The sequence below is a fragment of the Argentina anserina genome, chromosome 5 (assembly GCF_933775445.1).
Source record: "Argentina anserina chromosome 5, drPotAnse1.1, whole genome shotgun sequence".
In the NCBI taxonomy this organism is placed as follows: Eukaryota; Viridiplantae; Streptophyta; class Magnoliopsida; order Rosales; family Rosaceae; genus Argentina; species Argentina anserina.
Genome location: NC_065876.1, coordinates 27,799,930 through 27,820,907, shown reverse-complemented (window position 1 = coordinate 27,820,907; position 20,978 = coordinate 27,799,930).

Genomic DNA, 20,978 nt, shown 5'->3' with positions numbered 1-20,978 from the left:
TTAATCACAAGTTCACAACAACTAGCTTGTGTTTTTCTCAATGAGGCCAAACAAGAAATTTGTCTGTGTTTTTTTGGTATAGCTGCAGCATCCTGAAGATTGTCCAGGACAATTAAGCTTCATAACTGTATCTTAATTACAAGGAGAATAATAAGATTTTTGTCCCAAGTACAAAGACAAGAAGACAATTGTCATAACCTCATTTTCCTCCCCCTTTCTCCGTACCCGCGCCTTTAGAGGCGAAAATTTCCTTCCGACCTGACCCGGATCCGGCCGACTCGACCCGACTTTTCTGGCTGACTCCGGCGGTTTCAGGCGACCGGGCCAACCCAGATAGCTTCGTCTCCTCCTTGCGCGCCTTCCTGTGGTGGTGGATCGTGGAGTACCACACCGGTTTCCATGCATCGAAGCCGGGAAGTCGACCCGAATACCCATCAGTGACCCGGTTGTTTTCTTCAATTTTTTGGCGATCTCCGACGAGTTTAGGCTTCACCACCGGTCTCAAACTCCTTGCCTCAACATCGTCAACAACCCCTGTAAAGGTTTTGAGCTAAATCGAAAGGTAAGAACTCGAACCAAGAAATTTCAATTCTAGGGTTCTTGATTTGAGATTTTTCGGAAATTCTGAAATTGGAGGTTTTAAACTTTGATTTAGACTTTGTTGTGTAGTATAAAGTTGTTAGGAATCTCATTTAGATTGTGGTGGTGAAATTTGGTGGTCATTGGTGGCGGTCAGTGAACAGTGGCGGCACATGAACAGTATTATGTAAACAATACATAATTACATAGGCATAAATGCCAAGTTGCACCCCAAACTTGGCTGAAATTGTTAATTTGCACCCCGAACTTGCATCTGAGTCAATTTACCTCCTAAACTTGGTAAAAATTGCCGATTTACACCCCGAACTTGTATTTGAGTCAATTTACCTCCTAAACTTGGTAAAAATTGCCGATTTGCACCCCATCTGTTAAATTTAACTGTTTCTATCCAATTTTGCGTCACATGTCATGCATTTAAGGGGTAATATTGTCATTATATATTTATTCATATTGAATAATGAAATAAATTAATAAAATTACTTAAGAGGAACACTTGCTACAATGTTTATTTTTTCGAAACATGTTATTGATTTATATATTTATTATTTTATGTGATATGGTATGTTAAAAAATATTAGAAAAAATATAAATAAATAAATACATTAAAAATTAAAAATAAATGTGTGTTCCGAGAGAATTACTATTCTACCATTGTGTGTGTCTTAGCCTTATTAAGTTTTCTGTTAGAGATAGATTCGCATCTCTGTAATAGATTAGGACTCCGAATTCTACGGGATTGTGGTTATGTAATGCCTATATATTGGCCTCATTATCAATCAATAAACGGTTACGTTCTGTTCTATTACGTCGTTATTATTCTCGTTTTGTTCATCCTCCAACAATGTGTACATATAAAAATATATTTATACACAACACACTATATTTGAATGGGTGGGTATATTGAATATATAATTCAAAGTAGGATTAAGTAGGTAGAAAAAAAGATGTAAATAAATAATTTGATTAACAAAATAATTCTCATTTTAAAGAATATTTTTATTTGTTTTTAAGAAAAATATAAATATATAATGACAATACTACCCCTTAAATGCATGACATGTGACGCAAAATTGGATAGAAACAGTTAAATTTAACGGATAGGGTGCAAATCGGCAATTTTTACCAAGTTTAGGAGGTAAATTGACTCAAATACAAGTTCGGGGTGTAAATCGGCAATTTTTACCAAGTTTAGGAGGTAAATTGACTCAAATGCAAGTTCGGGGTGTAAATTGACAATTTCAGCCAAATTTGGGGTGCAAATCGGCATTTATGCCAATTACATATGAACAGTGTTATGTGAACAGTAACTGTGTGCATTGTTCTGTAAAACAGTAAAACATGCACAGTGTTTTGTGAAAAACAGTGTTTTATGAATAGCATTTAGCTGTACCGAAAATCATCACCTGATATTTTACGTATCATTTTCTAAGCATTTTATCATGCTTTAGGCGACTGACGAAACGAGTGAGGAAATTACTTTCAGTGTCGTGGAAGTTGCACGTAGGAAATAAGGTGAGTAAACCTCACAATGATCATCATGATCGAAGTAGTATTATACTTATGAATTTAGTTTGAGTTGTCACCATAGTCGTTGCATCACTAGTTTATAAAAATTATTTTAAAAATATGTTTTGGTTTAAATTACATGAACTTGATCGTCTACGGTTCATGGTAAGTGAAATAATATTTTAATAAATGATTTTGAAAAGGTTTTTGTGATTATGGACTATGGTGAATGTGAATAAATCTCACTATGACGAGCATACTCTTGGTGGTGACTAATATTTACGTTTTCTTAAAAAAATCGAATTATGACATATATATAATATAGTGGGTTGTGTATGTGTATAAAATGGTAAATACGATACATATATATGAGTTGCTATATTATATACTGTTACGTTCTTATTTCCAAACGAATTATACTGTGGCAACTATATTTATTTTATTTGAGCAAAAGTCGCTTGTTGTAGTACAATAACATGGGTGGATTGTTATTATACGCGTTTTTAACATTGAGTTTTGTTAAAACGTTTTCTGTCTTCGGACGTGTTTTTTGTCTTCGGACGTGTTGGCATATCGGAACCTAGCCTTGGTTGGGCAAAAATTACGATGTAGTTAGAGCTCTAGTCTGTCTGCCGGTGTATTGGCATGAGAGGTAACATATGGGTTACCGGCTTATGAGTACCCATATTTTTGGATATTGGGTAACAGATAGTTGCCCAATGTCTGGCGGCGTACTAGCATGAGGGGTAACAGATGAGTACATGAGTCTCATGAGTACCCGTATTATAAATGTATTTGGGTAAACAGATGAGTTGCCCGATTCTCATGAGCATTTATATTTTCAGATATTATTGGACAACCAGATAGACCGTCCTGTGACTCATGAGTACATTTATAATTAAATATTTTTAGTATTTTTCTTTTGTATTTATATGCGAGTTATATTGTTGTTACTCATACGAGCTGTAAAGCTTACCAGGTTTGTGTTTACAATCCCGGTGCACATATTCGATGGTGTATGAGATAGTTCTGCAGGTGTGGATTAGCAGAATTAGAGGGGTTTCGCTGAAGATTGTCGGAGATTTCTTTCTGCTGTTTGTGGTGAGGATTGAGTGAATTATACATTTCCATTGGTTGTGTATTATTCAAATCGACTGAATCATGATGTAGACTCAGTTTCGATACACTGTTATGATAAGATGATTTCAATATAGTTGAGATTGTTTTAGAGTTTTCATGACTTAAAATTCAAATTTTTATCATTCGAAATTCGGGGTCGTGACAATAATAGTACATGTGCGCTTTGGCTACTTTGAAGAATATATATCTCCCCTCCATAATTGTTTGCCTGCATCGAAGACCAAGTCACAGACCTTGCTCATTGCCCAATACCTACCACGAATAACCAGAAAGGTGCAAGACATCTGATAAATTTGCATATATACACTAACTACTATTTTCCTGAAAAGCTCCATGTTTACTGTAATTAGCCTAATTATAAGTTTATAACTACGACAGTAATGTAAAATTTATAGAAGGTTGCTTTGCTTCTGCCACATGCACAATCACATCTATCATCCTATTTACAGGACACGATACGGACGCTAGTGTCACAATGGGTGATGACTGAGGAATGAATAGAGACTTTTGTTCCTAAGTTCTAAATGTGTATACACTAGAACTTTTCATCCAAATTTAATCTGCAATGGAGGATAGCTAGGGAATCGACTTGTGTTCCTCTGAGTTCCAAATGTGCCTATTTGATGTGAGAGTATGTAAGCACTCGTTACGATGCCTCATTATAGCATCGGTCTCACTCAACACTCCTCCTCCCTGCCGCGTTTGGAGTCGATCACGACCCATTATCCCGGTACTGCAAGGATAATAATGTTCCTAAACACATTGCTCGATCAGTGCTTACACTAAGATTTTGTGGATATTTAGTAATCATGTACCATACTAGCTACACGTACTACCTTATAGGCTCCATCTCTAGCTAGGTGACTAGGTGAATATCACAGCATCCCATTTGACTCGTGCGCTTAGGTGTATGATAATCATAAATTCATAATAGGTCGTCCCTCTATTATATTGCCGAGTTGAATTGACAATATATATTTGACATTTTTAAGCGATATTGCAGCTGGTTAAGCGATCAGAAACTGGCCGGAACCAAGAACTACTCGCACTTCAGAAAACTACTAATGCATGCATTCCCATCGCAGATATATTGTCAATCCAGCCATAAGCAATAGGGACATCATATTATTCATATAATCAACTGCGGCTCAAAGCATCAACAATGCCAAATAAAGGAAACCACATGTTATGCGCGCAACTCTATCTTGAACAATGTACGCATAGCATCAATAGATTTTTTATATTGCACTGTTGTGTTGTTCCTTATAAAACGAGTATACAAGATATGGTACGTTAGACACCTCATGGTCCTTGGAAAGTGACATTTGGGCATTTACAAGGAGATAAATTGGGTTAATGTCATGTGAATAAAGCTGCAGCACCAATATATGCACCATCATCAATTTAGGATTGGGATAATAGATGAACTTCTCTTCATTGCACTGCTGATAAATACATATCTGTGTGTGGATGATTGGAGGAGGTTGGCCTTGATATGACTTTGTGGAGTTTGTGCCATGGTCCCCTTAATATGTTAGCAATCAGAGGTCTATATTGAGACTCCCCATTAATTTCAACACAGTAGTTTCTCACCACCAGTCCACCACGTACCGTTGATTCTTGAGTATTTGTGCGGCTTTTCGACCATCCGACCTCACATTCCTTATAGAGCCTTGTCCTAGTCATCTGAAAGTTGCACTCGATCTAGCTTCTTTATAGGAAGAAGCTTCATGAATGCTCTCAGTTGCTTGCAGTATGTTCATTTCCTTAGTGCAGAATGTGGTGGAGAATTTTCAATCGAAAAAAATTAATGTGGTAGAGAATTTCAGTGGACATGCGAAGAGCAACTCCTTATTCTTCAGCTTTTCTTATGAGTAAAACCTCTACGCCTCGTTCGCTTAATTATCGTTGATCTCTAAGACCTCAGAAAGTACCCATCGGAACAACGATAAGTTTACGCCTCTTCACCCCCATTAAAACATCTATTTCTAATCCGATCCATTAAGTTGTTATAATTCTCACGCTATTATTTAATTATTTCTCTCATTAAGTTTAGGGTACCGGTACTGCTTAAATTAACATGCATCAAAAGTGGCTTCACTGAGCCATTTAGGTTCTAATTTACTTGAACTTGGCTTTTTAACTTTTGCAAGCTTCCAATATCCCTTTAGTCCCGTCAGTGGCGAGTTGATATAAACCTAAGAAGGCTCCACGCATGTGTTTAGCTCGGTTGAAAGGGGCTTTAGTTTGGACATGGCTTTACTGCATATGCTAGCTAGCTCTTGATTTCATTGCAACTTATGAACAGCTTCAATTTAGAGATGACGGTGAATTGTTCATCCTTCGTACTTATATGGTGAAAGATTAGTTAAACTAAATGAAATCAAGAGAGATTAAAACCAAAATTGGTGTATATACTTGATATTCAACTATCTATTACAAGATGCTCTTATATAGATATGATAGTACAACTATTCTACCAATATACAATTGAGAATTTATTGATGCATTGAACACATTGATAGTTTTGTCAATGGTAAATATTTGTAGGCTTGTATGTCAAGGATTGTGTACTATTGTGTTTGTATATCAAGGATTGTGTGTTGTGTTTGTATGTTAAGGATTGTGTGTCATTAATTGTTTGTGACTTCTTTGTTGGTGTGATATGTTGTTTCATATTAGCATGATCATCTTTAACAAGATTGATGGTATCTCACTCAATATATGGTTAATTTGGACTGTTGAGTGTGTTAATGATGTGTTAGGTTTAGAAAACAAGAACTAAAAGGAGGACGGTAAAACAATCGATAATTTTAAATTTTGGGGAGCAATGTTTTACACCATGATCTGGGCATCGGCCATCGGGACGTGTTTGTGGCTTCAATAATGTGAGACTAATTACTAATTAAAAACTCTAATTTTTCAGCTGATCACCAGGTATTTCTGTATGATCAAATTAATCTACTTGAGAGATCTTTTGTGTTTAAAGCGACACAATACTAAAATGAACAATTACTCACGTACTCTTGATAATTAACACTATGGCATCACAATGGAATATATTCACGTTCGTGTAGGAATTTGGATCATAAGCTAGCTAAATTAAGCTAATATAAGTAGATCCATGCATGCATGCAATTTAATAAATCAGAGTTGCAATTGACTGTTCTAGGCTTCAAGAAAATTAAGTAGAAATTAAACTTTCAAAACACATCGATCGGTAGAATGTACAATTGCTTGATATAGATTTAATTTGCGTGAAAGGTAGTTCCATTAATTCGATCAAGAGCAGATCCAGACTAAAGTATATAGGAAATGAAACCCTAGCTTTTCCCTCTGATCCGGAGCAGGGCTGAGCAAGATTTCATAATGAGTTGGGTTAGAAAACAATTTACGATTATTTATGAACTATATATAGAAACCCTAACTTTTCCTTCTCAAGGCCATCTATATGCACTTTTAATTCTTTAAGCTCGTTCTGTCCCATCCCATAAGGCGCCTTCGACACATGTGCTATACTAGGTACAATATCAATAAAGAAATCGACAACTCTCCAAGAAGGTAAACTCAGTATCTCCTGAAACACCTCACTATACTCGGATACCACAACAATGTCTGTGATAGCTAATTCCTGATCCACAGACTCCACATGTGCCAAGACTCGTGCTCTCATGGCATTGTCCGACTTGAGGCAATGATAACGAAAAACTGGCTCCCCAGGACAATGGAAAAACACTACTATGTCCAAGCAATCGATCAAAGCATGATGTGACCTCAACCAATCAATTCTTAAGATCACATCATAGGTGTAGTCCGGAATCACTATCAAGTAAGCAGGGAATTCTCTACCCCCAATCACAATAGGACAAGCCTTGCAGATTGTCTCAAGCTCAAGAGACACTCCAAAAGCTGAAGTAACACATAAAGTACTTCCAAGAGCTGTAGGAATCAACCCTAACACCTCTACTACCGAACTAGCAATAAAAGAGTTTGATGCTCCCATATCAACCAGTACTCTAGTAAGGTAGTCAAAAATAAGTAAGGTACATTCTACTCATGTGTCCCGCTATTAATCAAGATATTTAGAGGGAACATGAATCATCGAAGTATCATCACAACACTTCTATTTAGAGGACCAAACCTTCAGGTGTGGCTCCTAACACTCTTACGTACCCAGTGACGTATCAATACTGAGGAGCATGTGATGGGAATCCGCTGCAGTCGGGTCATCGCTCCTGGATGATATTGATCAATGGCTAAATATGCAACCTACTCTCTCATACCAACTGTCAATACCCCGAATTTTGAATGATAAGAATTCGAATTCGAAGCCATGAAAACTCAAAAACAATCTCAAATATACTGAAATCATCTTATCATAACAGTGTATCGAAACTGAGTCCACATCATGACTCAGTCAACTCGAATAATACACAACCAATGGAAATGTAAAATTTACTCAATCATCACCACTAATAGTAGAAAGAAATCTTTGACGTCTTCAGAATAGTCCATCAATTCTGCTAATCCACACCTGCAGAACTATCCCCTACACCATCGAATAGGTGCACCGGGATTGTAAACACAAACCCGGTAAGCTTTGCAGCTCGTATGAGTAAAACAACAATACAACTCGTGTATAAATACAAAATAAGCATACTGAAAACATATAATTATAAATGTACTCATGAGTCATTAGACGACCCATCTGGTTGTCCAATAATATCTGAAAATATAAGTGCTCATGAGAAATAGGGCAACCCCTTTGTTTACCCAAATACATTTATAATACGGGTACTCATGAGCGCTGGTACACCTCTGTTACCCCTCATGAAGTACGCCGTCAGACATTGGGCAACCTCTCGCTACCCAATATCCAAAAGAAAAATACTGAAAACATTTAATTTTAAATGTACTCATGAGTCATTGGACGGCCCATTTGGTAGTCTAATAATATCTGAAAATATAAGTGCTCGTGAGAAATCATGCAACTCATCTGTTTACCCAATTACTTTTATAATACGGGTACTTATAAGACCCATGTACTCATCCATTACCCCTCATGCAGTACACCGCCGGGCATTTGGCAACCCATCTGTCACCCAAAAATCCCAGGTGACGGTTTCAGTACAGATAAATGTTGTTCATAAAATATTATTCACAGAACATTGTTCATGTTTTTACTGTTTTTACTAATCATTGTTCCAATGTAATGTTTTACTAAAACACTGGTCACAGTTACTGTTTTTACCAAAACACTGTTCACAATACACTGTTTACTAACAGCACTGTCACAGTAATGTTCATGATCACTGTTCACATTACTATTTATGAACACTGTTCATGCGGCGCCACTGTTCGCCAACCGCCTCTAATGACCACCAAATTTCACCACCACAATTTAAATGACATTCCTAACAACTTTCCAGTTCACAACAAAGTCTAAATCAAAGCTTAAAACCTCTAATTTTTGAATTTCCGAAAAATCCCAAATCATGAACCCTAGAATTGAAATTTCTTGATTCGAGTTCTGACCTTTCGATTTAGCTCAAAATATTTGCATGGATTGTTGACGATGTTGAGGCAAGGAGTTTGAGACCGGTGGTGAAGCCTAAACTCACCGGAGATCGCCGGAAAATTGAAGAACACAACCGGGTCACCGATAGGTATTCGGGTCGACTTTCGGGCTTCGATGCGTGGAAACCGGCGTGCTACTCCATGATCCACCACCACAGGGAGGTGCACAAGGAGGAGACGAAGCTATCTAAGTCGGCCCGGTCACCTGAAACCGCCAGAGTCGGCCAGAAAAGTCGGGTCGGGTCGGTCGGAAGGAAGGAAATTTCGCCACTAAAGGCGCGGGTGCGGAGAAATGGGGAGAAAAATGGGGTTATGACATAGCTTTAAACCCATCTTTGGTGCCTTTTCTACAAAAGAAAGGTATTAATGGACCAGAATATTAGAACTATATAAGCTCAAAATGCTACGGATATATCATGACCTCCCTTTTCTAGGGAAAGGATTATCTTAGGAGAAATTTTATATACACTTTCTAAACCATACACATCCCTAATATTTTAGAATTAAAATGAGATTATGTAGTTACGTAAAAGGACCAAAACAACCATATATAACAAATTTGGAACATATGAAACAAATTTAAAAATCAAAATCAAAATAAAATTGGAAACTAATTATTGTGAAATTGCAAGAGAATTTAAGATCACTTGTATTATAAAAGAACTTTATATGAGAAATTTGGATAATAGTTGATTCATTTATATCTTTCCACAAATAATTTAAAATTCATATATAACTTGTTAATCTCTTCGATCTCACAAAATGAGCCATTTGGCTTTTCTTCATATAAACACACAGCCGAGGCGTTGAAGCGTGTGTTCTTCATTTTTTTATAATTATTATTTCTTGTTTAAAGATCTACAAATACATATATATATATATATATTATCTATATATATTAGTATATACTGATCATACTAGATAATGAGATACAGTCAAATGATAAAATATTTTTATCTTTTTCTGTGATTAATATTTTAGGTTATTTAGTAAAATATTAGAAGTTGAAATTAAAGTAGGTGTATTGAGAAATGAGTCTGTCTATATTAAGAGTTTTGAGGAGTGTATATAAAAATTTTATTATTGTATGCACGGGTGCATATATATATAATTAATAATTAATTTAGGGGATAACTAACCCAGAGCTTCTTGATTGCGGATGTTCGCACCAATGATTTTAGTGCGGATTTCTATTTGTGCACCACTTTTCGAATGAAATTCCTCATTTTCACCGTCAGGTATTTAAATAATATTATGTAGATTATCTCTACAAAATTTCAGCAAATTTGATAATCATTAAGGCCCTCAAAATTGTGTTTGTCTGTTATAAACATGAACGGTTCAAGTTTGATAGAATTCGGTTCGTTCATTGGTTTTTTGAGTTTAAGGGCTTTAACGATTACCAAATTGAATGAATTTTTGCAGAGATGATCTACAAAATATTATTTAGATACTAGACTGTGGAGATGAGGAAATTCGATCGAAAAGTTGTGCAAAAATGAAAATCTACACCAAAACCATTGATGCAGACGTCCTTATCTAAGAAAATGTAATAGCTACCCTGTCACTGATAATTACATGTTTCAAGTTTCAACTATCCACACAAACTAAGGCACCACAGAGATCAAGGAATAATCTAGTATTTATTCATGAAGTCATATAATAGTGACATTTTTTTTTCAAACAAGGACGAAATTATATTAAAAAACTAGAAAAAGAAAACATAAAACGATGAAGCATCAAAACACAATAAAAGATAGCGAGATGTACAAATGCATTTAAGGTAATTGTGAGAGCAACAACTCGTAACTAGATGCACAAACGCATCAAGAAATAAAGGTAACCGGGTAACCATGTGACTTGATGCCCTAAAACATTGCTGCACTACACATGTCACAAAAGTCGTGTCAAAGGGCGGGAAGCCGTAATTGTAACCGTAATCGTAACCAAGGAGATCGAGAAACACCAAGAGTAACAGCTCAAGGGTTATCAAACGATCTATTAAGAACCAAAACCAATTCCAAAACAAGATGAGCAGCTGTTTCAGATGCAAGTGTAACGACCCTAAAATTTCGAGCATAAAAACTCAAAATTTCAAAGTCGTGAAACACCAAAACAATCTCAATGAATCGAAATCATTTTACATGCCACAGTGGATCATTACTTTGTTCGCAATACAACTCAGACAAACCAATTATTACAAACCAAATTTATAATTCGACATTACATAAAATGGAAATGTAATAATCCTCACAATCTCTCGCCAAACCCACAAATGAATCCTCACAAGTTCTCACACAATCCACAATAAAAACCTCACACAAGCTGGAGATAAATAACTTCAAGTCCTCTGAGCGGTCCGTCAATTCCCGCTAATCCACACCTGCGGAGTTATCCACTACACCATCGAATTGGTGCACCGGGATTGTAAACACAAACCCGGTAAGCTTTACAGCTCGTATGAGTAAAATGAAAATATAACTCGCATATTAATATATATACGAACATCCAGAAATCAAACAAATATAAATGCACTCATGAGTCAATGGACGGCCCATCTGGTTGTCCCAAAGAAATATGAAAAGAAGCGCTCATGAGAAATTAAGTAACCCTTCTGGTTACCCAAATGCATTTATAATACGGGTACCAAGAACGCTGGTACACATCTGTTACCCCTCTCGTAATACACCGCCGATATTGGATAGCCACCCGCTACCCAACATCCAAAAAATCTGAGTACCCATGAGCAGATAACCACCCGTTACCTCACATGCAGTACTACGCTGACATTGGGTAACCACCCGCTACCCAACATCCAAAACAATCTGAGTACTCATGAGCAGATAACCACCTGTTACCTCCCATGTAGTACTATGGTGATATTGGGTAACCACCCGCTACTCAACATCCAAAACAATATGAGTACTCATGAGCAGATAACCACATGTTACCTCCCATGTAGTACTATGGCGGACAGACTAGAGCTCTAACTGTATCGTAACTTTCGCCCGGCCAAAGGCTAGGTTCCGACTTGCCAAACATGTACAATAATCTCACATCATATTGTACAAACATCACGTCCGAAGACAAATCACATATTTTAACAATTTCCGTGTTAAAATCACGTACAATAATCACACATCATATTGTACGTTTCAAAATTATGCTCGATATAATCACAATAAAAATCATAATAGTATATTATATAGCAAACTATATATATTCGTATTTATTTACCATTTATACAATATATATAGTCCACTATATCCTATACATGTCATATTTCACAAACACATGCTCAATACACAATTTCTCGTCATTGAAATGACCATTTCTAATGAATTAATAACAGTATATAATAAAATGAACTATATATATATATATATGTACTTATTACCATTTATACAATATATATGTAATCCACTATATTGTATACATGTTTGTCATTCATTATTAAATACTCTTGCAAAATATTGAATCACCGCGAGAGTAGATTCGTACTTATGTGAGATTTTACTCACCTTATCAACTCGAGCGAAATTTCACAATTTCCGAAGATCATTCATTTCCTTTATTTATCGATCACCTTGAAAAGATAAGAAAAGAATTTAGAACCGTTTCGTAAACCTTTAAATGCCGAAACAGTAATAATCGGTTACTGTTCAGCAATTTTCGGTTTTACGAATTTAATGTTCACAGTACTATTCACTGTCCCTATTCACAGTACTGTTCATGTATTACTGTACAAATACACAAAATAATACGTATTTCTGTACGTATATATACTATTTACGTATTTCTGTACGTATACATACTATTTACGTATTTCTGTACGCATACATACGGTTTCTGTACGTATACATAATGTTTACGTATTTCTGTACGTATACATACTATTTAAATGTAAATACAATTTCAGTAATTAAAATTTACTAAATTACCTTTTACAAATTACTTTTTACAATTACTGAAAGTAATTTATATTTACATTTACCGTACGTAAAATTTAATTACATTTACCGTACGTAAAATTTAATTACATTTACCGTACGTAAAATTTAATTATATTTACCATACGTAAATAAAATTTACATTTACATTTACCGTACGTAAGTAAATTACCAAAATACCCTTCTCGGAATCACTGTTCACGCCGCCGCACGTGGCGGCGCGTGGGGTGCACGCGCCACCTCCGGCAGGCAGCTCGTGGCGCTCACGCGCCGAGCCCAAAACCGGCGCGTAGCACGCCACCGCCGCGCCCAATCTCTCCCTCCTCCTTCCCTCTTCCTTCCCACGGCATCGCACCGTGCCTAGCCACCTCCACACGTCCACACGCGCCGCCTAAGGCGGCGGTGTTTCCAAATCTCCTCATCCTCTGATTCCCTCCCAAACTTCCTCAAATCAATCCCAATTCAATCCCAAATCAACTACACACATCACAACATCAATTTAAATGCGTTCCTTACCCATACGGTGCCCTAAAATGACTGAAGAACCCAAGGTGTTCGGCGGAGTCGAGATCGAGCGATCTACGATTTGGGCGTCGCGATTCGTGCTCTGGTCCCCGTGTTTATGGCTCTGATGGTGTGAGCGGCGGAAGGGATGAGCGTTGGAGGTTCTGCGTCGCAGGGAGCGGAGCAAGCGGGGGTGAGAATCGCAGGAGGTCCAGTTGTGGCGCTGGAACTGATGACGGCGAGGGAGGGTGTCTTCACTTCGGGGTTTGCAGAGGGAGTCCGTGCGATGCGATTGGGAATGGCGGTGAGACTCACGGCACTCGGAGAGGCGAGATCGGCGCCCAAGGAAGAGAGGGCTCGGGGAAGAAAATCGCGAGGGGTGAGGGAGAGAGAAAAGGAGGCACGGGTGAGAAAGAAGAAGTGGGTTTCTGAAAATGGAAAACCCTACTTCACAAATTTTCCTTTTATACCCCCCCTTAAAATCGGAAACTAACTTCCGTCATTAATAACTTTTATGTACGACGTCCGATTCGAACGCGTGACATGTCTACGAACTCATATCGACGAGCTCTACAACTTTCGTGAACGAAGTTTTCGTAACCGAGCGACAGAATAAAAGTCGATCTATATACGTTGCGGAAACGTAACGTTTTTCTAATTAAACGTTCCGAGAACGTTTCCGTTTCTCGTTTCATAACATCGCAACCAATCACCTTCATTCTAATTAAAATTCGAAATTTATAGAATTCAAATCAACTAAAATTGTTTGAAATTTTAGGGTTATTACAAACCTCCTGCTACCCAACATCCAAAAATATGAGTATTCATGAGCCGATAACTCATACGTTACCTCACATGCAGTACTCCGGCAAACAGACTATAGCTCTAACTGTATCATAACTTTCGCCCGGCCAAAGGCTATGTTTTCGACTTGCCAAACACGTCCGAAGACATAAACACATTTTAACAAACTCCATGTTAAAAACCACATACAATAATCATCACCTCATATTGTACAAATCAAATCACATGCTCGATATATAAATCTCGTCATCAAAATGACATATTCTCAATGAAATAATAACAGTATATAATATAGCAAACTATATATATATATATGTGCATATTTACCATTTATACAATTATATATATATATATATTCCACTACATCATATATGTGTAGTATTTCAATCTTTAATACTCTGCAAAATCTCGAATCTCCACAAGGGTAGATTCGTAAATATGTGAGATTTTACTCACCTTATCAACTCGAGCGTAATTCCACAATTTCCGAAGATAATTCATTTCCTTGATTTATCGATCACCTTGAAAAGATCAGAAAAGAATTTAGAATCGTTTCGTAAACCTTAAATGCCGAAATAGTAATAATAAGTTAATGTTCACTATTTACATATATTTACTATTCACATATTTCTGTACAAATACACATCAATTACGTATCCCTGTACGTGTACATACTGTTTCCGTATTTTCTGTACGTACGAATACTATTCAAATGTAAATATTGTCTCATTAAATAATAATTACTGAATTACCCTTCTGAAATTACTTTTTACACTCACTGTGGCAGCGCGCGGGGCACACGCGCCGAGCCTAGGGCCGGCGCGTAGCACGCCACCGCCGCTCCCAAAACCTTCATCTCCTCCTCCTCTTCCTTCCCACAGCCTCACACCGCCCCTACCTCCACCATGCTACCACATGCGCCGCCTAAGGCGGCGACATCTCCCCCAAAACCCTCCTCCGATCTCCTCCGATCTCCTCCAATTCGACATCAAACAACCACAAATCAATAACCAAGCATCACAACAACATAACTAAGCTAACCCTCACCTCAATCGAGCTTGAAAACCACCGGAGATGGCTTGGGTGCGGCGGAGGTAATTGCAGAAACTTGTCAACGTCCTTGCGACTTCCCAGCGGCGAGGCGCGAGGTGGCGAGCTGGAGGCATGCTGCGGGGGTGAAGAGAGAGTGAGAGTGAGGGGTTTCCAATTTTGGAAACCCTAGCTGATAAAAATCTCTTTTTATACTAGTTTCCCAAATCGGAAACTAACTTCCGACGTTAATAACTTTCACGTTTGACTTCCAATTCAGACGCGTGATGCGTCCACGAACTCGTATCGACGAGCTCTACAATTTTTGTGAAGGAAGTTTTCGCGACCGAGCGACGGAATAAAAGTCGATATATACGTTGCGGAAACGTAACGTTTTTTCTAATTAAACGTTCCGAGAACTTTTCCGTTTTCGTTTCATAAAGTTGCAAACAACCAAATTCATTTTTAATTGAATTTTACAACTTTATAGAATTCAAATCAACACCAAATATTGTTCCGAAAACTAGGGTTATTACAGGATGATCCAAAAATTAGTGTGCCCTGGGTCCCAAATACGAATCCAGATCTGACCCGCGAACAAGTAACGCACAATACGAGCTCAAACTCAAACAACACCCAACCACAAGCTCAAGCAATTGGGCCTCCCCACACAAATAGACCCACAAGAAGAGACGGCCCAAGGAGAATGAGCCCAAGAAGAATTACTCATGCCACCCTCCAACTGGGCACCGCCACATCGTCGACCGCACTCTAAACGATGCACCTTCAGCGGTCGACTCTTCAACCCAGAGCTTCGACCATCCCGAAACAACGAAGAGATCCAGCTCGCCAGACCAGCCTCCCGCTACCAGAGGACCGTTGACCGACCCAGCCTCAATAGATCTAAGAGACGCCATCGCACCAAAACCCAGCTCCTCCACCAAACCACTCTCCCAGCCATGCTGCAATGATGACCTGGATCTCAAACTCGGATCCAGGGCCCCAATCGGGCCTGCAACCGACTCCAATCTTCAACGCCACTGTCCACGCCACCAACACCGCACCCTGCTCCTCCGAACGCTAGGGAACAGATCCACCGTGCACCAAGAGGCTAGAAAGAAGCTTCCCTCTCTCACCACCAATACCACCATGGAAAGACAAATCTGATCCCTTGAATGGGATCCTCTGGGCTCCCCGAAAAGAAATGGGGAGGTTGCTGAAGTGGTTAGGCAGCCAATGGCTGCTGCCAGACCCTAACCCTAACAAAGCATTGAAGACTCTCCTTGTCATTATCTCTGAAATAATATAATTCATCATATAATAGTGACATTACAAAGGGGGGTTTTTTCACAGTTTATAAAACTACTTATAGAATTAATTAAGGTATACAAGGGCTAATTCGATTGCACCGGAAAAGACTCCAGAAGATGGCTACACTGGCCGGCCGTATGCGTCGTATCAATTAAACCTGCGAGCCACGGAACATTTTCCATACTATGAGGGGACTCCTCCCCCTGTCCCAACTAATTAAGGACAGTCTTAGTTTAATGATCTCGAGAGAGAGAGAGAATATATATATATATATATACGGGGCTTTTCAATTAAGGAGGCCCTTATTTTAGCTTAAGGTACGGATTTTCATTTTTGACCAACTTTTCGATCGAGTTTTCACATCTCCACTGTCCAATATCTAGGCTATAACGTATACATTATCTCCACAAAATGTCACCCGATTCCATCACTGTTAAGGTACTCATAACTTCGATTTTCTTCTCAAAATATGAACGGTTCAGGTTCGGTAAATTCAATACCTCCATTGATTTTGATTAGTTTGATACCTTAACGATAATGAAATCGGCTGAAATTTTGTAGAGATAATCTATACATTATAACCTAGATATTACACGGTGGAGATGTGAAAACTCGATCGAAAAGTTGATAAAAAATGAAAATCCGTACCTTAGCTTAAGGTACGGACCTCCGCACCTGAAAAGCTCCGTATATCGGGGCTTTCCATATATCCGTATATATATATATATGTATGGGTTAATTATTCATTGTAACTTCACCAGCCCAACTAGTTGAAATTTCCTGGGGAAAACACGTACGTACCTATATGGCTATATATATATACCAACGAGATACGTACTCAATAAGCTTCTAGTTCGGCAGCAATGAAATCCAACACCATGGAGGACCAGTAGTGTGTGCAAATTAATCAGTTTGGCGTGCAAGGCAAACTTATTAGCAAGGTGATGTTTGATACTTAACTTGATACGATTGTTTCATAGCAAAAGTCCATGCACATCCATCAGTATACTAATCTTTCTGATATATTAACTTCCATTTTGATTGAAATATCGCATGTTACATTTTAGACAAGATTGAAGATTGTATCAATATACAATATTGTATAACAAACGTGAGCAGATCATGAATATTGATCTTCACCTTGCATGCCAATTATGGGCCATTTATAGGGACTATAGTTCTGGACAGCCGCTGGGCTTAGTCAGACAGCCATGCATCCGGACTGCCGGAGTTCACCTCATTTCTACGATAATATAGACTAAAGACATAAGCGAGAAGCAGGAAATAATGCAGTATGATCAAGAAAATATTATGCATCTGTGAAGAGATGAGTGGACTTGACTCATACAAAATGTGTAATGAAGCCACAATAGTCTGTAAACCAACTTCTACGCGTACGGCTGCTTATTCATATTTTTTTAACAAATACCTCCGACACGTACGCGTACGTATACATTAAATTAGTGCATTAAAATAGGCCCAAAATGCTTCGTCCCTTCTACTAGGGCTGAAAGTTAGTATCGAAAAATTAGTATTGAAACCAACCGTTCCGTACTGAATACCGATGGGTCGGGATGAATCGGTAAATCGTTCCATACTAAACTTAATACCAAAAATTTGTAACTTGTTCGGTTCGGTACATGTATAATTCGTACCGAATGTACTAAATATATAAATTTTATGCATTTTTAATGTTTTCATTAGCTTTTTAGGTCTTCATTGCACTTTTATAGGCTTATAAGATTAAATAACATTAACTAATAATTATCAATAGATATAAATACATGCAAAAATATACATTTATACCGAACTGATCTCATATGTACGAGTTCAGTTCGGTATCAATACTTGAAATTTACGATTCTGAATCGAAACTGAATAAAATAACTTTATCGGTATAGACCGAATCTCAAACCAAACTGTATCGGTATGTCTCTTTAGGGTTTCATACTTTCATTGGTTTTGAGTTGATCACTTCTGCGTTCTGCTATCAGAATTCCACTTGGCAAGTGGCAACTTGACTATTCTTCCGAAAGAAAAGCACGGGATGGTAAGAGTTCGATCATAATCTTCGGTCGATTTTTATAGTTTTCAATTTTCATAGGTTTCAATGCGTTTGTTCTTCTTAACGTATTGATGTTTTTACCACCATAACTATTGTATATTAAATTTTTGGGTATGACCATGGTGTGTTAATGTATCTCATGCGTCAATCTTTTTTATTTTGTACCATTTTAAAAGGATCTAATTACCAATCAAGGTCACATTTTACCACTTGAGGACTAATGTTGTGATCAACTCTTTGTTTTTACCATGTTTGATCAGACAAAAAAAATTGTAGTGGTTCTATGACAAATCGTCCCACTAAAAACGATCGAATTTCTCTCCACATACATGTTTTAATGCATTGTGAAGGTATCTGAGATTTCCTATGTTATCTAGGAGAAACAAAATAAGCTAAGTTGTGTTAGTTGTGCTATTACTGTTTATTGTGATTCTTGTTTCCTTTTACATCTGCTTGATGTATGGATCTGGTTAAATGTGTTGTGAACTTTCTATATATTGGACGATTTGATCTGTCTTCATTTGTGCAGTGATTATGGGGGAGAGTTTCTATATAAGCAGTGCATCCGTGTGCAAAGGATGTAGCTCTTGTGCCTTAGTGCCTTGTGAAGGAGTGGTTCTTATTAGTCAACTGTGTTGAGTTTTCTGCAATAGCATAGCTTGAGGAGTGCGTATGCATATTATAGTCTAGTCTAGTTATTGATACACAGTGTGGTGTTACTAGATCTAGCTTCTCTTTATGGTTTTAGCTTGATATCAAACGTATTGGACAAGTAGACTTTGTTGGCCTGTAAAGTGTGAGTTTATAACTACACTACTTGAACAAGTTTGTATTTTGATTATCATATAGTGAATTGATTGATCGTGTGGATTACACAAACGTCCACAGTGTTTTGCCTTGAGGAAGGTTTCACTTTAGTGAAAAATTAGTGTTCTCCTTTCTCTGTTGTTTCTTATTATTTGATCAATAGATTGTTATTTCCATCTAGTGTTTTTCACATTGATTCGTAAAAAGACCCTTATACGTACGTATACAATGGAGTCTAGTTACACGATGCAATTTTAACTTGTTCATATTTGTAGGTTACAGAACATCTATGTGTTTGTCCTAACCATCGAGATAGTATCGAGTAGTATTCGATAGCTACACGACAATTGCGAGTTGTATGATTTATTATATATATATATATATATATATATATTCACTCTCGAGTCTTGCCATCTTGAAAAATTAAATATAAAATTAATAAAACAATATTACATCGACGATTTGGAAGTATTGAGTATTGACAATTAGCCTCGTCCAGAACCTGGCCTCATTCCCGTCCTCCTTCAACTCGTGTGGAGGGAATAACTTTCGATTCCACTTCCATCTCAATCTTACCAAATTGAAACAAAGAAAAACACAGGCGGAGACATGCAAGCCATACGAGCTTTGTTCCTTTTTCTCGCTGACCTTTCTTTACATGCACGTGGTAACCAGTACGTCGTGGATGACCTGAAAACCACCACGTAACACTTTTACTCGTCGTCGTCGTCGTCGACCAATACATTATACTGATGAATAATGATTCACTGAGACAAAACCAATCTGATTTTGGTTTTCTTGTTACTACCCGAATCGTTTTGAGACTCTTCTATCTGTCAAAGGTGGGTGACATTTATGAGTTCTAACCAAATATGGTTTCCTATTTTGTTGCGGTTTTTTTCTGTTCCCTTTTCCTGGGGGACTTCTTCTCTGTTGTGAATCTTTGTATTTAGAAGCATTTTAGGGTCCACTGAACCTGGACGCGATCTGGGCTTCTTCTTCGTTCCTCTATTCCTTCAAAGATTGCACCTTTACATATATAAATTGGGTTTCCCCTTTTTGTTGATTAAAATTTCGAATTTTCTTCTTCTTTTCTGAGGCATGAGATATTGAGGACCATCGAGTGTGGGAAGGAAGAGAAGGTGAAAAACAATTGATGGGTTATGCTTTTTTGTGTATAAGAATAAGATAGGTATTCGTGCTCTTTCTCTGTTACATATTTGTTTCTTTTTGCCTTCTGGTACAGGAGCTTTGAGTCTGAGTGGAGATATTCAAAAGGAGAAGATTTTTGGTTCAGATGTGTGTAATTTGTACCTCCCACTATCAGTGGCTTTCATGAGAAGCATATGTAGGGAGGTGAGAGCTGTACATGACTCTGTTTTAGACTTTATTCTCTTCTCTCTTTCCCTAGCTAAACTAATACATGTTATTGCAATTTGGAAGTGACACATTACTAGAAAAAACTTAAGACTAATGTCCTGGTCTTTGGTTGTGCATATCAACATCATTCCTGGTTTTATTCTTTTGCCTGATACACTGAACTGGCTACAAGTGAATGTGGAGTTCTATACTAGGGTCTAGGGGTGACTATAATGATAAAATGAAATAGTGTGAGGATCATGCATTGCAATTTGGATGGATCGAGTTGGCTTTTAAGGTATTCCGAGGGGACATAATTGATTCTT